Below are 21,542 nucleotides of genomic sequence, written 5' to 3' on the forward strand. Positions count from 1 at the left end.
CTCGCTCGTCGGTAAATTGGTTTTTGAGGAAAGGAAATGCATCTGTCTCTCATATCTCGGTGGACACTTAAACCTAACCGGAAGGGAAGGGAGGATGATGGTGGTGGTGGTGGTGGAACTTTATTTCCAGCGGATATAGAGGAGCGACCCGAAGTCGCCCCCCGCTTAAACGGCGGCCGCTATCCCTTGGGCAACGGCGGCGTCTTCGGCCAAAAATTACGAGGAACTTTAGTGGCTAAAGTGCTGAAAGGCGAAAGCATGAGTGCTGCATTCTGCTACACCATTGTTCACTTCACATTTTGTTGGTGCATTAATTAACTGCCAATTAATGCCGCTTAAGCTTCGCCTTTAGGAGTGGAACGCGACAGCGTGTTGTAGCGCTGCCACGGAGTCCATTGAACGCCACCACCCGTTCGGCGCGATGCCTTGCCCTTTGAACGCAACGCTTTTTAAGGAAAGTAAATGGCGCAGTAATTCTGTCGTCTCGGTGGACACCTGACCCGCACTGTACAGGAAGGGAGGAAGTGGAGTGAAAGAGGAAAGAGGGGCCGTAATGAAGAAAATGAAAATTGTATTTGAGGAAAGGAAATTACGCATTAACTGTCTCGCGTATATCAGTAGCACTAGTCGAAAATTGTATTTGACGAAAGAAAGTCGCACAGTAACTGTCTCACATATTTCGGTAGACACCCGTCAAAATTCGCGCGTTGTGACATCACGACAATTTGGACCAATCTGAAACGCGGACAAATACGCCTTGCTCGTCAGTAAATTGTTTTTTGAGGAAAGGAAATGTATCTGTCTCGCATATCTCGGTGCACACCTGAACCTCGCCGTAACGGGAAGGGAGGAAGATGGGAGTGAACGAAGACACCGTATTCACTAGACGCACCTTTGTTCATTCCAAACCATCGAGCTGGCATAGCGGAGTGGTAGTGTGCTCGACTCGCACTCCGGAGACCGGGGTTCGATTCCCAAGCTCGGCCAATTTCTTACTCAGTTTTATTTATTTATCTGGCGTGACTAGAAAGGTTAATTGGACTAATTCGTTAAGTAAGCAATTAACTAAACTCAAACTTACTTGGAGCATCACTATACGATCCCTTTAATTGGTTGCATGGTTAGTAGCCAAACTACAATTGGCCCCGTTTGAAATTCGCGCACTGTGACGTTACGATTTTGCAGAATATGAGAAATTCAGATTTGGCTGGAGAGCATCGCAGCCCCCTGGGGTCTACATAACTCCCCACGATATCGATGGCACGCTGGAGAGAGAGAGAGAAAACTTTATTTACAAAGGAATTCGGGGCACGCCCCAGGGTCCCCGCACGACCCCACTGCACTCAAGTGTTTATGTTCCTGAGATCCATAACACTGGCAGCACGGCCGGTGGCGATGGTCTGCACGGCCGGGTCCTCCGAGTGCAGCAGGGTCTCCCAGTCCTCCCAGGTCTTGAGGTTCTCTAGGTCCCTCGGGGGAGGGTCCGCCGGGCAGAGGGAAAGGATGTGGAGGGAAGAAGCGAAGGGTTCTGGGCATAGGGCGCAAGCAGGAGTGGGGAAGGAGGGATGATAGTGGGTTAGGGTAAGGGGCGAGGGGAGAGTATGTGTTTGTAATCTGCGCCAGAGTGTTGCGTGTCTGTTATCTAGGGAGGGGTGGGGCGGGGGGTAGAGCTGGCGAGAGGCTCTGTATGCCTGGGTCAGCTCACTGAATGAGTGCATGCGATCCTTCGTGAATCCCCGATCCGAGGCCACCTGAGCCCGGTTTAAAGAACCTCGGGCTAAAAGGTTGGCGGCCTCGTTTCCGGGATTCCCGGAGTGCGCAGGCACCCATATCAGCTCCACTTGGCGGGGCGGGGGTGCATCGGGCGAGTCCAGTATGCCAAAAGCAGGGACATGAACTCGGCCTCGAGCGAAATTTAGAATCGCAGTTTTAGAGTCAGTTAAAATATACCGGGCTTCCGTGCGGGTTATAGCAAGTGCAATGGCGGCTTCCTCTGCAGCCTCTGGGGACGTATCTGGAGGGAGAGGTAGTGTGAGGAGGGTGGATGAAGAGGAGTCCACCGCCGCTGCTGTCGCTTCATCACCCGTGTAGGCAGCGTCCATCCATACGGCGTCCGGCCGGGGGCCGTACGCTCGATGGAGTGCCTTCGCACGGGCTCTGCGGCGCTGCTCATTGTGGGACGGGTGCATATTCCTCGGGAGCGGCCTGATGAGAAGCTCTCGGTGAAGGGATCGTGGGATGGCGAGAAGGGTTGGGTCGTTGGCCGGTATTTTGATTCCCAGGGAGTCCAGGATATACCGACCTGTGGAAGTTTTTGTGAGCCTGATGTATTGGGCTTGTCGGTGGGCCTCCACCAGTTCCCCGATCGTGTTGTGGAGGCCCAGGCCTAGTAATCTGTCTGTGGGTGTGTTGAGGGGAAGATGAAGTGCTACCTTGAATGCCTTGCGAATCAAAGCATCCAAAGCGTTTATGTCATGTTTGGATAGTTGTAAATATGGGGTAGTATACAGTACACGGCTGAGGACAAAGGCATGAATGAGGCGACATAGGTCGCGCTCCTTCATGCCTCTATGATGTCCCGAAACCCTGCGGATGAGGTGCGATATCGCGCCTGCAACCTGCTTGAGTTTCTTGAGGGTAGTGGTGTTCTTGCCATCGTTCTGGATGTGCAAGCCCAATACACGGAGGGTGCCAACCTCAGGTACCGGGTAACCATTCAATTCAATGGCAATGGGGGAGCGGGGACAGCGGTGGTTCTTAGGCCGGATGAGGAGCAGTTCGGACTTCTCTGGGGAGCAAGACAGTCCGATGGTCCGTGCGTAATTTTGGGTGAGGGTGGCTGCTTCCTGTAAGGTGTTCTCTATGTCGCCGTCACTGCCGTGGGTGGTCCACAGGGTGATATCGTCGGCATAAAGAGTGTGCTTGAGGTGGGGAATAGTTGCCAATTTCCGGGCGAGGGGTATGAGGGTTATGTTAAAGAGAAAGGGGGAAAGGACGGACCCTTGAGGGGTGCCGATACTCTGAAGTGTGTAGGAGGTGGAAGACAGAGGGCCGAAGTGTATCTCAGCCGTGCGGTCAGTCAGGAATGCTTGAATGTAGGCATACGTGCGCACACCCACATTCAATGGGGATAGAGCAGTCATGATCGCCTGACGCTGGAGGCTCTCTTCGATTTCGGCATCACTGCCCTCGGCGGTCCACAAGGTGATATCGTCAGCATAGAGGCTGTGGTGGAGTTGCGGGATCTGCGCTAATTGGTGTGAAAGTTTCAACATTGCAACGTTGAAGAGAAAGGGTGACAGGACCGATCCCTGCGGGGTGCCCTTGTTGTCGAGGGGGAAGTCACGCGAGTGGAGACCTCCTACTTGAAAATGCGCCTTTCTACCTGAGAGAAAGTCGCGGATATAGTTGAAGGTGCGGGCTCCCACCCCGAGTTCATGAAGGTTCTCCAAGATCGCATCATGTCTGACATTGTCAAAGGCCTTTTCTAGGTCGAGTTCAAGAATTATTTTGGTGTCCCGCGTTTTTGCCTCAATAATCTGATGTTTGAGCTGAAGCATTACATCCTGCGTAGAAAGTTTTGGTCGAAAGCCAATCATGGTTGGGGGGTAAAGCTCGTTCTCCTCCATAAACCGGTTGAGGCGGGTATGAACTACGTGCTCCATGAGCTTACCCACACAAGACGTGAGCGAAATTGGCCTGAGGTTCTCAAGGCTGAGTGCCTTCCCGGGTTTTGGAATGAGAATGATCTCTGCCGATTTCCATATTTGTGGGATTGAGCCCTCCGACCAGCATTTCTGCATATACTCAGTTAGTGATTGTAGCGACTGTTCATCTAGGTTGCGGAGGATCTTGTTGGATACTGCATCTGGGCCAGAGGCGGATTTACAGTTTAGCCTGGCAATCTCTGCCCTAACCTCATCCACAGTAATCGGGGAGTCGAGCTGCGTGTTTTCCGGACCAGCATAATCTGGGAAGGCTTGGATAGGAGCATCGCCAATATATCTGTCTTTAAGTTCAAGGAAAAGGTCCTCTGGTGTGCCTGCGTATGCATGCACAAGCTTTTGCAGGTTCTGCCTCTGGGTGGTTTTGCTACCTACAGGGTCAAGTAGATGACGGAGCAAGTTCCAAGTCTTAGAGACTCCCATATTGCGATCCATGCGGTTGCATATGTCCTCCCAGTTTTGCTGAGTAAGTTTGACCGCATGATCCTCGATCTTCTTGTTTAGCCTAGCTATTCTTCTGCGCAGATTGCGGTTGCACCGCTGTCGTTTGAGTCGGTTCTCGAGTCCTCTCTTTGCCTCCCATAGGTGAAGAAGCCGGCTGTCCGCAATCTCCAGGTGGTCAGCCTGCTCTAACGTACGGGTGGCTGCCTTGGTATCTTGACAAAGATCCTGTGCCCAGACATCTATGTCTAGTATATCGGGGGTATCAGCTTCTCGGGCGGCCCTTTTAGCGCGGAACATGTCCCAATCGACAAGGGTGGGAGCTCGAGCGCTACGACGCTTGGGGCCTGTTGAAGCCACTATTTCCAATATGTAGTGATCGCTGCCGAAATTTTGTTGAGTGTTTATCCATGTTGGAGTGCCCGAATTTTTAGCAAAAGTCAGATCGGGAGTCGTATCCCTGGAAACACTGTTGCCGCAGCGGGTGGGGACTACTGGGTCTGTAAGAAGAGTCAACCCACACTGTTGTGCGGTGAGCCACAATTTTCGACCTTTAATGTCCTCCTGTGGGTACCCCCAAGCCGGGTGTTGGGCATTAAAGTCTCCCGTGAAAATGACGGGGTGATTCCCTGCAAGTTTCAGGGTCGCCTGAAAGAGCGGGCCAAAGCTTGCTTTCCGTAACTTTGGGCTGCTATAGACATTCAGCACAAACAGACTGTGGTCAGGTTTCCTAGGTGGAATTAATTCGACTAGCACGTGTGTGACATTTGTGACTGGGGTATCGTGCTGGACAACCGTAATATTTCGTTTGACGAGAGTCGTGACTCCAAGCGTTTCACCCCCCGATGAAAAGGATTGATATCCAGCTAGCTTGCTATTGGTTTTTGTCTCTTGTTGTGCGATTAAGTCCGGTCCGTCCCTATTGAGGAGGAATTGTTGGAGTACAGCTCGTTTGCTGCTAAATTCTCGGCAGTTCCACTGCCAGATGGTGTAGTTTGGTTGTGGCGCCATATTGTGCTAGTTTGATACCGCTTCAGAAGAAGCGGAGTTGCGAATCTTGACGGGATAAAGCCTACTCTCTGCTTCCTGCTGCCAGGTGCCTAAGTTAAGTAATTCCTGCCGGTGTGTCCATAATTCTTCCATGATGGAAGTCATTGTAAGCTGCATTTGAATGAGGGTGTTGGTAGTCTGCGTTTGCGCTTCTTCAATTTTGTGAATGCTGTCGGCTAGTTTTTGGTCTTCGGAGAGGGAACCGCCCGCTTTTCGCTTAGGCGGGGGTGCCCGCGGTGATTCAACATGCATGTCCGCTCCGGCGGAGGTAGAAGGGGTAGGGTTATTGGCGCCACCGGTCATAGGCGGTGACCCAGTATGCATTTGTTGCTGTTTTAGAGCGGCATTTTCTCTCTTTAGTTCCTCCACCTCGCGAAGTAATTTCCCTACCAGCACTTTCAGGTCTGCTAGCTCAGAGGGGTTGGAGTTAGATTTCTGGGAGGCTTTATCTGCCCAGCCTACCTTTTGCGTGCCGACGGCGTCCTGGGTCAAACCGGGATTCCGTGGCTGGTGTGAAGGAGTCCTGGATTTGGAGGCGGACCGGCCTCTCTGTTGCAGTCGTGGAAAAGAGCTGGATCGATGTCTATAGTCCGTCCGCCCCCTGCTTTTGGAGCGGCTGCGTCGCTCTTTAGACTGCGGCGTCTCTTGGCTATGCTGGGTCAGATGTTGGCGTTCCTGTTCCCAGCGGCGTTTGGTCACTATGTATGGAGTGCGGTAGATCTCGCGGCATTTGTTGCTGCCCAGCTCATGGCCCTTACCGCACAAGGCACACTTAAGGCCGTTGTACGATCGCTTTTGAGCGGATCCGCCAGGCAGGCGGACTGGCGGACCGAACGACCAGACAATAGGCATTCGCCCCGTTCGGCAGGCGAAAGGAAAGTTGGTGAACTTCAACTTTGGGGCGGACGAGCGAACCGCCCGGCGACCGAATTGCAGCGATTGGCTGCTTTTTGCGTGACGTAGGCATCCGCTCCTGCCTGGCAAGATGGCCGTCCGTCGACTGAACTGGGGAGCGAGGCATAGGTCGTGGCTGTAGTGGTGGCACCTATGCCGCGAGGCATACTATATTGGCCACATGTTGATATTGCGAGTGTTCAGAGCGACTGCGAACTTCTCCGCGTGCAGCAGCGGCGAGCAGCGACAGTTTCCCGAGTTGAAATCGACGCTGATGTAGTTGACAGAGCGCCTCTTCAAACCGACGCAAGACCTACGCGTTGGCGGTGTCACGAAGTGTTTATATGGAGCTGTTTGTGGTTGCTGCAAGCGTTCCTAATTCCTGCGAGGATCATCACGCACACCGGCGAACAACAGCTGCTCACGGTGAACTTTTTTGCGTGCATGAGCTGCGTAGCACAGTGACTAGTGTCCGCGTAGTCAAAGTGATTGCGATCGAAGCGAGTGCTTTTACGTCAAGGCAGTGAAATGTGCGCCTTCGAGAGCTCACTACGCACGCCGTGCTTTCCGAATGCTGAAATGAACGTGGCGTTGTGCAGCTAGTCGCATTAGTTGCGATGGTTGCAGTGATCGCGACCGAAGCGTGCACATGACGTTGTTGCTGGCTACGCATTCGTTACCATTTTGTTCGCGATTCGTGTTGGCACTGTGCTTGAGAATTGCCGTGTGTGCGACGTGACGCGACGCGAGCTTGGCTGCATGGCCGTAGGACTGTTTTGCGGCGACAACAGCGATGTCGCCATCCTTCTGCGCTTTGGTGCTCCATTCAGTACGTTTTGTGATGATGGGTGCTCGCTTTACGACTCGCCGGAGAAACTGTGTAACCTGTGTGAAAACATCGGTGCAGTGCAAATGTATCTTCGGGAGCGTCATTTATTTTTATTTCCTGCCGGCTGTGCGCACATTTGCCTGCAATAAACATATCGGCGTGATGAATGGGTGACTGAACACTTCCGCTAGCCATTTCGGTTTAGGTTGTAACAACATGGTATTACGCGATTACAAACAAGAATCATTGCCGCTTTTGAATCACGACTGATTGACAGTGTACAAATCTCTAATATGTGCCAACTCATAAGTCTGTTTTTCATGAGCATTTCAATTGATGTAGTGCAGAAAAAAAATAAAAAGTGTGGCAGCAGCTTATGCAATCAAAACTGACCACAGAGAAAGTTGAGCATAACGAGTCTTGATGAAAAACAAGAAAAAAATATTGAGAAAACCTTTGCCATTGCTTTTTTTCTCTTTTTGCTTAGCAGTGTTAAGTCAATATTGACAAATGCTTGGCAGTATTCAGTTTAAGTGGGATGTTGGTTTCCACTGCAATCAGAAAAATACAGTGGTCTTGAAGCACCTCATAGGCAATGACAGTGTCTGTTGTTGATTTTGCTCATGGTCCTTTTCGATCCGGGGATCAGTGGTACGAAACTTGATGTGTTCGCAATGCTATTCTTGCAGAGCTGCTCGCGAAATCGGCCTTATTGGTGTTAAGCGGTTCTTCAGCGGTGCTTCCTGGGTCAGCCGCAGCACTTTCTTTAACAAGCCATTCTCGAAGCTTTGAGAAGATCTCGTCGATGCACTTGCATATGTCTGTCTGCTACCACCTTCATTTGCCTGTGACTGCTTGCTACAGACATGACTACTTGCAGACTGCAAAATAAGCCCTGTGGAGCTGGTAAAGCTACGCTAGGAACAAAGACGATGGTAACAACATCACTGCATAGGGTAGCAATTCTTGCTTTGTTCTCGTCCCTTAGCACAGTTTCGACATGCCAACTTGCCACCGGTGCACCCCACAGTACGCTATGATCAAGTTCTGTGAAATTTACAGAAAGCAACAACGGGAGAGGAAGTAGGTTGTATAGGCATATCTAGTGCATGCTCTACAGATAGCTTCCTGCCTTCCTGCCTTAGTCGCACGAGTTACCGTTTTATTCAAAGGAGGCAACAAAAATGACCCAAATAATTACCGTCCTATTTCGGTATTGCCTTTGTTTTCGAAGTTAGCTGAGCGTTAGCTATGCGACTAAACAATTTCTTACAAGCTAAACATCTTATCTGCCCCCAACAGTATCGCTTTCAGGTCGGTAAATCAACAGAATCTGCTCTGTTAGATATTAAGAACTCTATAATTAACAATTTAGAAACTAAGCTTTTTTCAGTTGAAATTTTTCTTGATCTGCGCAAAGCTTTCGATTCTGTGCAACATACAATACTGCTCCATAAATTAAAGACTTACGGGATCCGTGGAGTGCCAAATTCACTTTTGGAAAGTTATCTAACTGCGCGGATACAGTACACTCAGATTCATGATGTAAAATCCAGTTTTGGTATGATAAAATTCGGTGTCCCTCAGGGTTCAATTTTGGGACCACTTTTATTTATTCTGTATATTAATGACATTGTAAACATTCCATTAACTCCTAATATCATGATGTATGCCGACGATACTAATGTCTTTTTTTCCGGCTCCAGTCTCCAAGTAATTGAACACCAATGTAATGCCTGGCTTGAGGAGTTAGCGGTTTGGCTCTATGTTAATCAACTTCAATTAAACGTAAACAAAACAAAGTTTATGCTCTTCCATCCAAAAAACAAACCATTAGATCATCACATCAAACTATTTTTTAATGGCTTTAACATCGAGCAAGTTCATAGTTGCCGGTTCCTTGGTGTGTTTTTTCGTAGCGATTTGGGTTGAACTGATCATATAAACTACATTAGACTAAAAATGGCCAGAACTATTTATGTTATTTATCGTGTTAGACATCTCCTCCCACTACAAGTTAAAAAACAGCTATATTTTGCCCTTGTTCATTCTCACCTGGTGTATTGCAACCTAGTGTGGGGTACATGCAACAAAACTGATTCATACAAATTGCTTTCTCTCCAGAAAAGAGCTCTACGTTTATTAAGTTCAAGTTCATCTGTTGAAACAAATCTTTTCGAAACATTTCATGTTCGCAATTTCTTTCATTCATACAATTTTAGTTTGGCTCTTCATATTTTTTATAAAGTCAAGCATGACTTTAGCTCTTTTTCTAACACTTATAATTCAAGAAACGTTGCGTATGGTCTACGTTCCGTTGCCCTATCTACTGCAAGACCCAGAACAAATTATGGTAAACAAACAACCGATTATCAAATTATAACATTGTGTAATACCTACCAGTCTCTTATTCAGATTGCTTTAGAAAGTTATAGTGTGTCTGTATTCAAGAAAAAATTGAGGATTCTTTTCCCCCCCGGTTAAATTTCAGCTAATTCTGTATACTTAGTTGTTTTTTTTTGAGTGTGTGTTTGTGTTCTGCTTTTCTTTTGAATGTGCATATTATGAAATGTTTTGTTTATAGTTAATTGATATTTATTATTGTCTATCATTAACTATTTTCTATTGTGATCATGTTTGCTCATTGTTTTTTTATCTTTTGCCCATTCGGCCCCCGTTTCCATGATGTGTGATCGGGGTGTAGGCCTTGTCAGGAGGCATGCTTGGTCTACCTCCTTTAGCCTCACCTCGAGGGCATATTGTATATAATATGGCCAAATAAACCTACTACTACTACTACCTTATTATAGCCTGGCCCCTCTGTTTTTAATCCTTCATCACCCAGCACCTATGGCCCTATTTGTGTTATTGGCATGTGCTGCAAATCACCAAACACATTTCATACTCTTGACCCTGCTAGATTGTTTTGGCCCATTAAGTTGTTTGATTCAAATCGGCAAGCTTTTAGAAGACATTTCTGCAATAGCTAACTTATTCTTGTTCTTTCATGTCAGTGCACGTTAAAGAACCCCAGGTGGTCGAAATTTCCGGAGCCCTCCACTACGGCGTCTCTCATAGCCTTAGTCGCTTTGGGACGTTAAACCCCATAAACCAAACCAAACCATCTTCACGACATGCACCTTGACTGCAACATCCCCCTATGATGCTTTTGTTCTTTGCTTTGAAAAAGCATGCGATTCCCCTATTTATGTGAGGCTGGTTTTCTCGTGCTTTAACTTGCATCCAATAGCTCTAAACTGGATCCAAGCTTAAACAGCCAGCCTTCGGCAGATTTCCCTTGCCAATTCTTATGTATCTTGCCTTTTCCTGCAATCTCAGATGTCCGCCAAGGCACTCCTTTGGGCCTCAGCTTTTCATTACTTGCATTATTACCGTCCCTTCAGTGTTTTGTCATATGCCTTCACTGACAGCCATATGGGGTGTGCCATATTGCAATCAATACCAGCATTTCAGTTGTTCAAAACAACAATTAGCATGCCCTGGATTGTCCTGTTTGCTAATGTTACTAAGAATGCAGTAATATTGTTTTTTATTGTCAGCATTACATTTTGCCAACTTATAAGGCCTTCCGATAAAGGTATATTCACTGTATACTGGATCAAATACCTAATAATCCTCATACACCCACCCACAACCTAGGATATTTACACCATGACGTGTTGTTAGTATCACCGTTTTCCAAGTTACTTGCATTCAATTCCCCTGTGTGTCATCAACTTGGGTATTCTAATGGCACATGGCACAAATCTAATTTAACTAGAATCCTTGAATTAGTTCAGTCCTGAGCCGCTTGTTTTATTTTCTCAGGCCATTTTTGAAGGTCCAGTGTGACAGCACTAAAAGTGCATATTTGAATGTCTTCATCTTATGCAGGTTTTTTTTTGCTCCTTACCAACACGTCCCCAACTAATCAGTCCCAACTTGTAGTCTCTCGTGCACTAGGTGCACTAACACTCTTGTGCCTCATTTAGCTCATATGCCACTGAATTTCAAGATTCGTTTTAGAGCGCAGCTCTTTGGCGTCCGTTCCTGGGTTTCGCGTCGTCGTCGGCGTCGGCCTCGTAACCAGCTCCGCCCCCAATGTCACGCTTTTCAATTGGTCGAAATGCTCGTGACGTCACAGTGCGCGAATTTCAAATGGGGCCAATTGTACTTTGGCTAGTAACCATGCAACCAATCAAAGGGATCGTATAGTGATGCTGCAACTAAGTTGGACTGAGTTTAGTTAATTGCTTAATTAATCAATTAGCCTAATTAATATAGAGGAGAATGAAGAGGTCAGAAGAAAAGAAAAGAAAGACGCGCGCCGCAGCGACAACAGCGTTCGCGGAAGGAGACGCTGCTGAAAAAAAACAGATAAGTACGAAGCCGCGTTCCCTCCACCACCACGCACTTCCCCACTCAGTAAGTTGTTGTGACTGAGAGAAGGATGAAGAAAATTGCACGGGCCTGCTACTGGCTCAAGCCAAGCCACCACCGCTGCCACGTGCAGATAGAGGAGAGTTAAAAGATCACAAGAAAGAGAAAAAGGAAAGAAAAGACGCGCGTCGCAGCAACCACTGCGTCCGCCGGAGCGGACGCTGCTCAAAAAGAAGCGTTACTCAGTAAGACGTTGCTCGTTTCATATACGTTGTGTCGAACATCCTAGACAGTTCCAACAATTGACAGGTTAATGACAGAACACGATGGATAGAAATACAATAATATAAATATGAAATAGCCTAATTAACCTTTCTAGTTAGACCGCATAAATCAATAAAACCGAGAACGAAATTGGTCGAGTTGGGGAATCGAACCAGGGTCTCCGGAGTGCGATACGAGCACGCTAGCCACTCCGTAATGCCAGCTGAATGGTTTGGAATGAACAAAGGCGCGTCTAGCTAATACGGCGTCTTCGTTCACTCCCATCTTCCCTCTTTCCCTTACGGCGAGGTGCAGGTGTCCACCCAGATATGCGAGAGAGATACATTTCCTTTCCTCAAAAAATAAATTTACCGTCCAGCAAGGCGTAGAGCCGAATTGGCGATGGCGTTCTGTGGACTCCCTGGCAGCGTTGCAAGACGCTGTCGCGTTCCACTCTTACAGGCGAAGCTTAACATGTTAACCACACATCAGTAACACACGCAGACAGCCAATGGACGCGTCATTCGCTGGCAGCACTTGATTCATCATTCACAACCACATTCTTAACGTACGCTCCCTTGCCGCACATGCCAAGGACGTACACCACGATCACATTCTGCGCCATTCCTCTGTACTTTGCTTTGCTGAAACCTGCATGGATCCCGAAGAGCCTCTCGAAATCATAGATTTCCTATACTGCTGTGGTGCTCGCAGAGACCACAACAGAGCGGCGGGAGTCGCTATCTACTTGCGCACAGGTCTCTCTGCAATACCAGTCGAAATGTTTGGCACGTCACATGAAGTTGGCGAACTGTGCGCCGCAATGTTGCCCAACGGCTTGCTGGTAGTAGCTGCCTACTTCGCCCCTACCGCACTCACGAAAGACGTCGTGCACTTCCTGCAACTCGCATTAACCGTCCATCGATCTACACCGATGTTAGTAGTGGGGGACTTTAATGTTGACATAAAGACAAACAGCAATTTCCTAACACTTATGCGGGAGAACATCCCGTTCCTCTCGCTCGTAACGCGTCCCACGGCTGTGACAACCTCGCGAGGCACTTGTATAGATCTCGTCTTTGAGAATCAAGCATTGGTGTACCAAGTCGAACATATATCAGTCTATTTCTCCGACCACAGAGCTTCCTTCATGACTGTCAAGAACTGTTAGTGGAGTCTTTGTTAAAGGAATACGTGTGAAAAATAAAAAAAAATTCTGTGATAGCGCATACATGTGTTGCTCGATTTCTTTGCCTCAATCTATCGAAAAGGTGAAGCAGCTTATTTGCTGCGCTCAAATTTCGCATTATGAAGTAACGTAATCGTCGGTAATTTTTTGTTCGTGCCACAGAAGGCTGTAACGGTCTTGCATCCCACAAGGCTGTGTATCTTACTGTCCTTCGATGTGGTTACTACAGAAATCATGCTATAAATTACGAACTCAATGAGCTCCTACCTGGCACATCATTTTAAAGCTCGCTACTAAACTAACGTCATTTAGGACCACTGAGGTGTGATAAATATGAAAACAAATAGATCTGATATAGTGCTCAGTCACTCGGTCACCTCGGCAAACCAGTACAATGCTCTCTTATGCATAACGTGTTCATTGAGAACTTTGTTCATAATTTATTTCAAACTATATCGGGGCAGATTTACACAATAGTAGCATTTGAGCCAACTTTGCACAAGCTAGCTCTAGCTACCTACATTCGCTCACTGCAAAGCTAAACATGCATTAGTGCACCCACCTGTTATTGACCAGGCTTCTCTTTGTGCTTGTCTGTTCTGCTCAGCTGAACAACACACTGACTTCATGATGTGGCTCAGTGAGAATTCTACATGTGTATGCTTATGCATGTAACTTGTATATAGTCACATGTACTAAGGATAGTATTAACTGGGCAATTGGTTCAGCTTAAAAGCTCTCATCATCAGATTGCAGCAAAGAGATAGCAATAAAAGACAAAAGTCATCACTGCCTTTCTGTTTTTCTTAGTCATCCATCGGCCTGACTTCAACTTGGTTTTTTTCCAAGTTCCTTATGACTACTGATGGCTCAGTTAATTCGTTTCCTTGCAACCCAGACTGGCAGTGGAATAAGGATATTTTGCTAAGAAATTGGTAATTAGTAACTAGTATGACATTATTCTATATATAACAAGTGGTGCGGATATCGATTAACAAATGCAGATTCTCTCTTTTGCTTGCTGCTTTGGGAATCAGAGTTGCCCTTAAAATTTCTCATATTATCTTTTACTGATCAGAAAGGACGTACCTTCAAGATTGCTGTAGAGCTTTACTCGAGAACTTAAGCATCTATGGCCCACACATACTTCAATGGCTTATTTTTCAATTCATTCTGTCCTGAGACATCATAGCTCTTATTTCTGAAAATTAACTTTTTCGCATTCTGCTTCATATGATTGTGTTTGTTTGAGGTAACTGCAAAATATGAAGTGGTTCCCGTTCCCTTGACTATACAAAGCATTCTATCCTAGTCTCCGCCAATATTTGCTATGTAAACTTTCCAAATCGGTTCTTGCATTTCCTTAACCTCTAGGCCAGTGTACTTACTCCCTTATCTAATTATGTATGGATTAATGGGGATGGCACATGTATACTTTTCTGAAATACGGAGCAACCACTTTGTTTTAAATTCATGGGACAGTTAAGAATGCTTTGTGGTCATACGCACAATACGCCACCTTGTTTCTGTGCATATCAACATTGATTGGCTCTCAACAGAACTTTCCACACTTGTTTACTATGCTGCATACTGGTTTGCACAATGTTCACTGCAATGTCACCTCAGGAAGCACTGGTAAAAGGAAGCGGCCTGCCCACTGTCACTGCAGAACAAAAGCGTGCACTTTAGTACAGTGATGCGCACCATATCCGCTTTGAAGCCACTGAGTGGTGTTTCTATTTCGATTTTCGTAATGGTGTGAAAAACATGACGAAAAAAAATCAGAAAAGAAATCAGTATTATTGCGTCGTCATTTTTCTGTGATATTGTAAACACCTGCAGTTAACACTGATCTTCCATATTAGTAAAGGTTGGGAACATTGTAATTTCCTCATGTATAGATGCATTCATATCTGATAGTAACATGCTAAAATATGCCGATTTCTTCATGCATGCATAATACACACATACACATACACCTTTTCTTTAATGAGAGACAGTGGCGTGTTTGATGTCATTTGACCACACATACTATGATGTGGATAGAGTTGAAGTGCGGCGGGAGTGAACAAGGACACAAGAAGAATGATATACAGGTGATGCTGGATTTCCCACAGCTGAAGAACCAAGCTGGGCAAAAATGATCTGGTTTGGTTTGGTTTGGTTTGGTTTATGGGGTTTAACGTCCCAAAACGACTAAGGCTATGAGAGACGCCGTAGTGGAGGGCTCCGGAAATTTCGACCACCTGGGGTTCTTTAACGTGCTATGACAGCATTGTTAAAGGCTGTGAACAAACAGTCCACATCAGCAGCAGCAGATGCCCTCTCTACAGATGCAACAACCAATCTTGTCAAGGTCACCTGGACGTCAGAAGCAGTAGCATGGACTAAGCCTCGGTACTATTCCCTTTTATCTAAGAGCACACAGAGGCATCTGCTCTACGTCACCTCTTGTGTAGGACAGTCCAGCTTACACAGTTCGTGATATCGCTTTGGACAGTTGGCAGTATCAGTGAGGTGTTTGTTGCGGGTTGTCTCTTTTTGTTTCATGTTAACTATGCGTATCTATTCCTACAACAAATATTTTTGTTTGCATTGAATTGGTATCTAAGCTCAGCCAACAACCAATGTTCAGTTTTGGTTTTTGGCTGTCAGAACATGTTATCACTGAACACTATAGTCAGATTCAATTTAAGTCTACAGTGAAGCTCTGCCATCTGGACCGCCGCACAGAATTCTTCTGCGCCAAAAAAAGTATTCCGCTGTTAAAACTTTTATTGTATACTACCATAAGAAGCTTATTACAAGAAAAAATGATAAGCTCTAAAATTCTGATACCTGGATAGATTAATAAAGTCAAACATCGAACAACTTAATTTTTTTTACTGTTATTGGTTAGTGGAGTAATACAGGATGCCTCGGGCCATGACCGAGTGCTAACAACTGCTGTTTCTTTTAAGTTTTATCCTACAATACATGAGGTACGCGGTATGTGAACCAGAATCATAAAATTTCAGTCACAGCAATTAAATCTTGTTCAGATGCTTGATGTGTGTTCCACAAGGTCACCATCCTCAAATGCAGCAAACTATTGTCATGAAATGCACCATTATTTTTTTACTTGCAGTTATGTTGTAGGTAGGCAGCCAACGTCTGTGTTAAAGTACTCCACTCAGGATGTCGGTTTGCTTCTGCAAACAATGGAAACTCACTAAAAGCATGTGTTTGATTGCACAGACGGTTACCAGTTGAAAATAAGTCATATTCACCCGACATCACTGCTATCATTCAGCAGCACAGAGAACCCTACGCAACGTCGTATAGGCTTGCGCCTACGCTTACGCTGCTGCTGAATGACTGCGTCGGCAGCGACGAACTGCGCGACTAATGGCCAGTTCACCCTGTTTGTGTTGCCCATGTAAGCAGTCAAAACCTCTACAGCCGAGCTACTCATCTGGTAGCTGACGAGAGCCGCGTACAAGAGCAAGAACTTCAAAAACCACGCCATGATTATGCCGAAGTTCAGCCTAGGTGCCGGTCGCCGAGGAGCAAAAAAAGACCACGTTTTCGCGCCGTCTAGGTTGCCAACAGCAGCATGCTATTGGACAGACGGCAATGCCGGGTGCGCCAATCGGAACGCTTTAAACCATCCGCCTCGTCCGCCAGCTCCAAAATGATCGTACAACACCTATTCCGCCCCACGCCCGAGCGAAGGCCGAAAGCGAGCGGTTCGCTCGCTGGCGGATCCGCCCAAAAACGATCGTACAACGGCCTTTAGGCTCACAGGTATGCGTTTCAGGAGGGTAGGCCATGCCGCATCCGCGGCAGCGAGCGTTTTTCGGGTCCGGGCAAACGTCTCTGCGATGTCCGAGTTGTCCGCACAATGGAGTGAGCGAAGACACCGTATTCACTAGACGCGCCTTTGTTCATTTAAAACGTTCGAGCTGGCATGGCGGAGTGGATAGAATGCTCGTCTCGCACGCCGAAGGCCAGGGTTCGATTCCCGAGCTCTACAAATTACCTACTCGGTTTTATTTATTTATATGGCCTGACTAGAAAAGTTGATTAGGCTATTTGGTAATTAAGCAAATAACTAAGTCCCACTTACTTGGAGCATCACTATACGATCCCTTCAATTGGTTGCATGGTTACTGAGCAAAGTACAATTGGCCCCGTTTGAAATTCGCGCACTGTGACGTCACGACCGTTTCGACCAATTGAAAAGCGTGACATTTCTCTCCACAACTGCTGCTTACAACGATGAGACATTAAAGGCTTTCGCCTTAAAAGCACCACAAGAGGAATTGACCCATTCTTGCCGGCCTGGTATTAGGCACGCCCTTGAATACACAGAACCCAATAGCGGCAGTGAAGGGGAGAGGGTGAAAGGGCATAACAACAACACTTTGTAAAGAAGAAATCTACACAAGCCAGCAGTCCTGTGCGGCTTGGTGGTGACAAAAATAAAAAGATGAAAACAATAAAATACAAAAGGCAATGACGTGAAAGACATTCCAAATCTTGGAAGACGGTGTGAAGAAGTACATAAAGAGAATGAAGTAGAAGGTTGGTTGACAACCTAAAATCCAGCGATGAAAGCCAACCAAAAAAATTCGTTGGAGGCATTTAGATATCTCTGGAGTGCGGTAAGGCGAAAGCCGTTTGCGACTCATTTCACTCATTTGAATTTGCCGCGCTTGAATTCGTCTCACGACACAGCAGAAGAGCACGGCGAGAGTAAGCGGCGACGTCACGCTGCGCATGCGCGGCGGGTCGGCAGTTGTTCCTTGGTAGCGGTCACACTGCTTCGACGTCCTTTCCTCTGACGGGACGTTATTATCCCCTTTTTCTTGTTTTGGAGCAATTTTTACCGAAATATAGATCTTTCGGTGATCTTAAGTACTATTAACCCTTGCACATTTTTCAGTCTAATTTCACACAAATCCGGCGTTTGTCTGCCCATTCTGTGAAAATGTTAGTACGCTGTGCCGACTTCCAGTCGATGTGACTTCACACCGTTCAGGTCGCTATATCGACGTCCACAAATTTCGTTGTTCTTTGTTTTTAGGTATATTTAAATATAATTAGTTAACTGATCACTCTACAGTCAGCAAACTTGGCGTCTTAGTTACATTCTGTGCCCTCTTTCTGATGCTACCATTCGTTTTCTTCTATCCTGATTAATTGCCGCATTACTTGCGGAAGACAGCGTAACACGGGACGTGACTTTCGCCGTGAGTATGAGCCATAAAACCTTTTCGCCGTAAAAAACAGAGCCTAATATGATGCGATGCAGGCCAACAATGAACACGGTAAGAGGGGGAAGAGGGCTAACCAATAAACCGGCCAAGAAGATGAATGAGAGCTAAAGCTAAGAGAGGAATGAAAATTGAAATAAAATTAATAGGTAGCATTAAAGAGAAGTGGCGAATGGGCTACGATGTGAGAAGGAGCCGCGTAAGTTACCAACGTGCCAAGAAATTACAGTGACGGGGTATGAAACGCAAAACTCCTTTTCCGGCAAAGCTACTGAGGGCGTACTGAGGCATACGTCCTGTTGCTTGTTGACACGACCGGCCTCAATATCTCCCGAGTAAGTTGGTCGGTGCATTTTGGTAGAATTTTTGTTTCCGTATATATGAGAAGGCGCCGGCGACAAGGACTACAGTCACGAAAGTGGACGGCTAAGTTCCTAGATTTAGAGTTGTATTCGAGCAGACTAAGTAGTTAGTTCAGAGCACTGTGTGCCTCGTCCTTGCTTCGTTTTTAGTATGCCAGCGTCACAATGTTCAGAATGTCAATCCGAGAATGGCAACATACCCTGCCTTTTTTCTAACCCTTTCGTACTTTTTGCAGCCCCCATACGTTAGTCAATATTTCCAAAAGTGCTTCTATTGCACTTATATGAGCCATTATTTCGTTAAGCGCTTCATCGGGATTGGGTCACGGTATTTACCGGTAGGTGAAATTTTCGCAGCGCATTAGGATCTATAAATGTTTTGTTGCTGCTGCCGCACTGCCAACATCCAGCGCACCTTCCCCTTCCCCGACCCACCGCTAGCTGCCATACACCTTATAACCTCTATACCGCACCCGTCCCACGCAACGTGCTCATACCAACCCCCAGGCCGCTACGAAGCCTATGCGTAAAGCATTCATACGTATTGTCAAAATGTGGCACTGGTCTATACAGAGGCATGCACACTGAACGTCGCTGGCTACACTCGAGTTAACTTCGTATGTCGGTTCCTCCTCACAGCCAAACCTAAAAGAACGGGCTTTTTACGCCTGTGCACCCACCGCTCTCATTCTAGAAGCGGACTGAGTTGGCGAGGTCTTTACTTCATCACCCTTCTACCCACAGCAAGGTACTCGTTTACACAGACTCGTATGCAGCCCTCTATGCACTTAGCACCCCCACAGCTCCACAACTAGGTTGGCCATGAATGCGAAACTTGAAGCCTTAAACCCACGACCGACAACACTGAAGTAGATTCCCAGTCACAGGTGAAATGAAGACAAAGAACGTGTGTACTTGCTTTTCGGTGCTACTGTACACCGGACGTCGGAGACTGCACCGACCAGCCAAGCGATAGCGGACGCTGAGAAAAATTGAAACACTTTTTTCGGGAATACTACATCCACCGAAATGACGCTTAGTTAATCCATCTGTGCCATAAGCATTCCCATCGATGCTCGCTTGCCAAATGCTGTTCAGCCTCGTCCATGCACCAGCCAAGCTAATTAGCAAGGTACCCGACTCTGACAGTGCTCCGACTGTTCCCACACATCCAGATTGCAGATATAGAGCCATGCATTAAAAAGCGACACAAAGCCATCCTGTAATTCGCCTTCCGTTTAATTCCTGCCATAACCATAGTTCACATGGCTTCTTTAATGGGCTCGGACCATGCAATGCTCCTGTCACCTTGGCTCACAATGTTGTCCATTTGTGAAATAGAACTTCCAGTAAGCAAGCAAAACCCACCTCCAGACAAACTTTAGCCCCTTTCGACAGCTTTAGAGAAAGGCTAGCTGCAGCACTCACCTGCAAAACATTACTCTGAAGCACCTTGTCCAAAGGAATATGAGAAATACCAAAGGCACGGAGCTCGAGATCTGTATATGTTAGTATTGGATATCTTTCAAAGAAATTCTTGCTGTAAGATGCAACTACTTGATAAAACCAGACCCAGTAGATGTAGTCCGCGAATTTTTTATAAGGTTCCTCATGCAAATCATCGAATATTATGCCTGAAACACAAAATACACATTACCACCAATTAGGTGTCTAATGCACTGACAGGTTGCTGATACAGAGATACAAGAGCACGTCACAAAATCAAAATCAGTAAATATATCTCAAATGTCAGATGCGAAGTTTTTATCCATAGCAGAAATTACGCAGTATTTAATAAACGACACCAAGCTTGAACGGTGCCTTTTGTAATAAGATATAGGTTTCCCATTAAGTTTCTCCGAGCATTACAAGCACACAGGAACCACATAGTGGTGTTTTGAGCAACATACAGAATGGTCCTCACCGCATATTTTGAAGCGGGATCATATTATGCACGATTACCGGGACAAACTTCAGCGTCTTCCCAAACGTGACAGTCGCATCAGAGCCCAGTTAACCACAAACCTCCATCAGACGTACCAGATAGTTCCAAATGTATATGTCTAAATGTAGCGTACACTGAACGTTACCAGTATGTGTCACTTCATGGCAGACATCGATGTTATGTAGCATATGCCATGATGTTGTACAGTGGTGCAGCCTTGTCTAGAGCGCTTGAGCAGTGCGCACTTGGTAACAAAAACCGAAATTAGAGAGCAGCCCCTCATTACAGGGCAAAGTTTTCGTGCCTTCTTTGTTTACGAGGCTATCTGGTGCTACTTCCGTGCAAGCGTTGCAGCTGGACCCTAGAGGCTGCTACAAAATCTGGATTTGTTTGCAAGGATGTGCACCGCACGAGCGCTCTAGACAAGGCTGCTCACCACTGTACATCTTCCGCACATGCACGAACCACGAGCATGGGATGTGCAATGTCTGGCTACTCGTGGCCGACCAAACTTGCCCCACAACGCACGATACATGCCTCCTCAATATCGCACATATATACTGTGGGGACGAATTCGTCCCCTGCGTTCACTTTCCCGCATTGCACCCCACTGTTGTCAGCTGCCCCCGAAAAGCACTCCTCTCGGTTCGGTTACTTCTAACTAACAAGGGAGGGCGCTCGCGTCGCAGCGACACCAGCGCCACGGATGGCGTTTCGCTGCGCGCGCGCGAGGGATACCTGGCTCTCTTCTCCCTGGGAACGGGAAGCTCGCGGACGTTTCCGCGCGCCACTCCGCTCTTCGCCGCGGGCGCCTCTTGGTCGGAACTTGCTCCCGCCGAGCCCGTCCCGTCGGGGCTCGGAGTTTATCCCTTTGCCCTACCGTGGGCGAACGTTCGCTCGTAACCGTGCTGGTGAGTCGGACTTCCTCGATTCCTCAGTGTATTTTGTTGCTAGCTGGCGTTATTGTTGTTATAGCAATAAATGCCTTGTTTGCGTCAGCCAGTGTGTCGTTCCTTTGTTCCCGCAAAGCAAGGCCCGCCGTGGTCGGCGTGCGCTCGGTAGCGTACGCGACCACGGGGTGGGGTCCGCGCGGCTTTAAACTATGTCAGCCGCGGTTAAACGGGGAGAACGGATTTTTCTCCCCAATTTTAAACCCCACATTTGGCAGCCCAACGTGGGGCCTGCTCTTGGAACATTGGACGACT

At 47.0% G+C, this 21,542-nt stretch overlaps 1 pseudogene; it reads right to left on the reverse strand.

Moving 5' to 3' along the window:
* The window catches only part of LOC149336129 (uncharacterized), a 568,238-nt pseudogene that overhangs the window by 425,346 nt on the left and 121,350 nt on the right, over positions 1 to 21,542 (reverse strand).

The sequence above is a fragment of the Amblyomma mixtum genome, chromosome 7, assembly GCF_055824585.1.
Source record: "Amblyomma mixtum isolate Tamu chromosome 7, ASM5582458v1, whole genome shotgun sequence".
Taxonomy (NCBI): Eukaryota; Metazoa; Arthropoda; class Arachnida; order Ixodida; family Ixodidae; genus Amblyomma; species Amblyomma mixtum.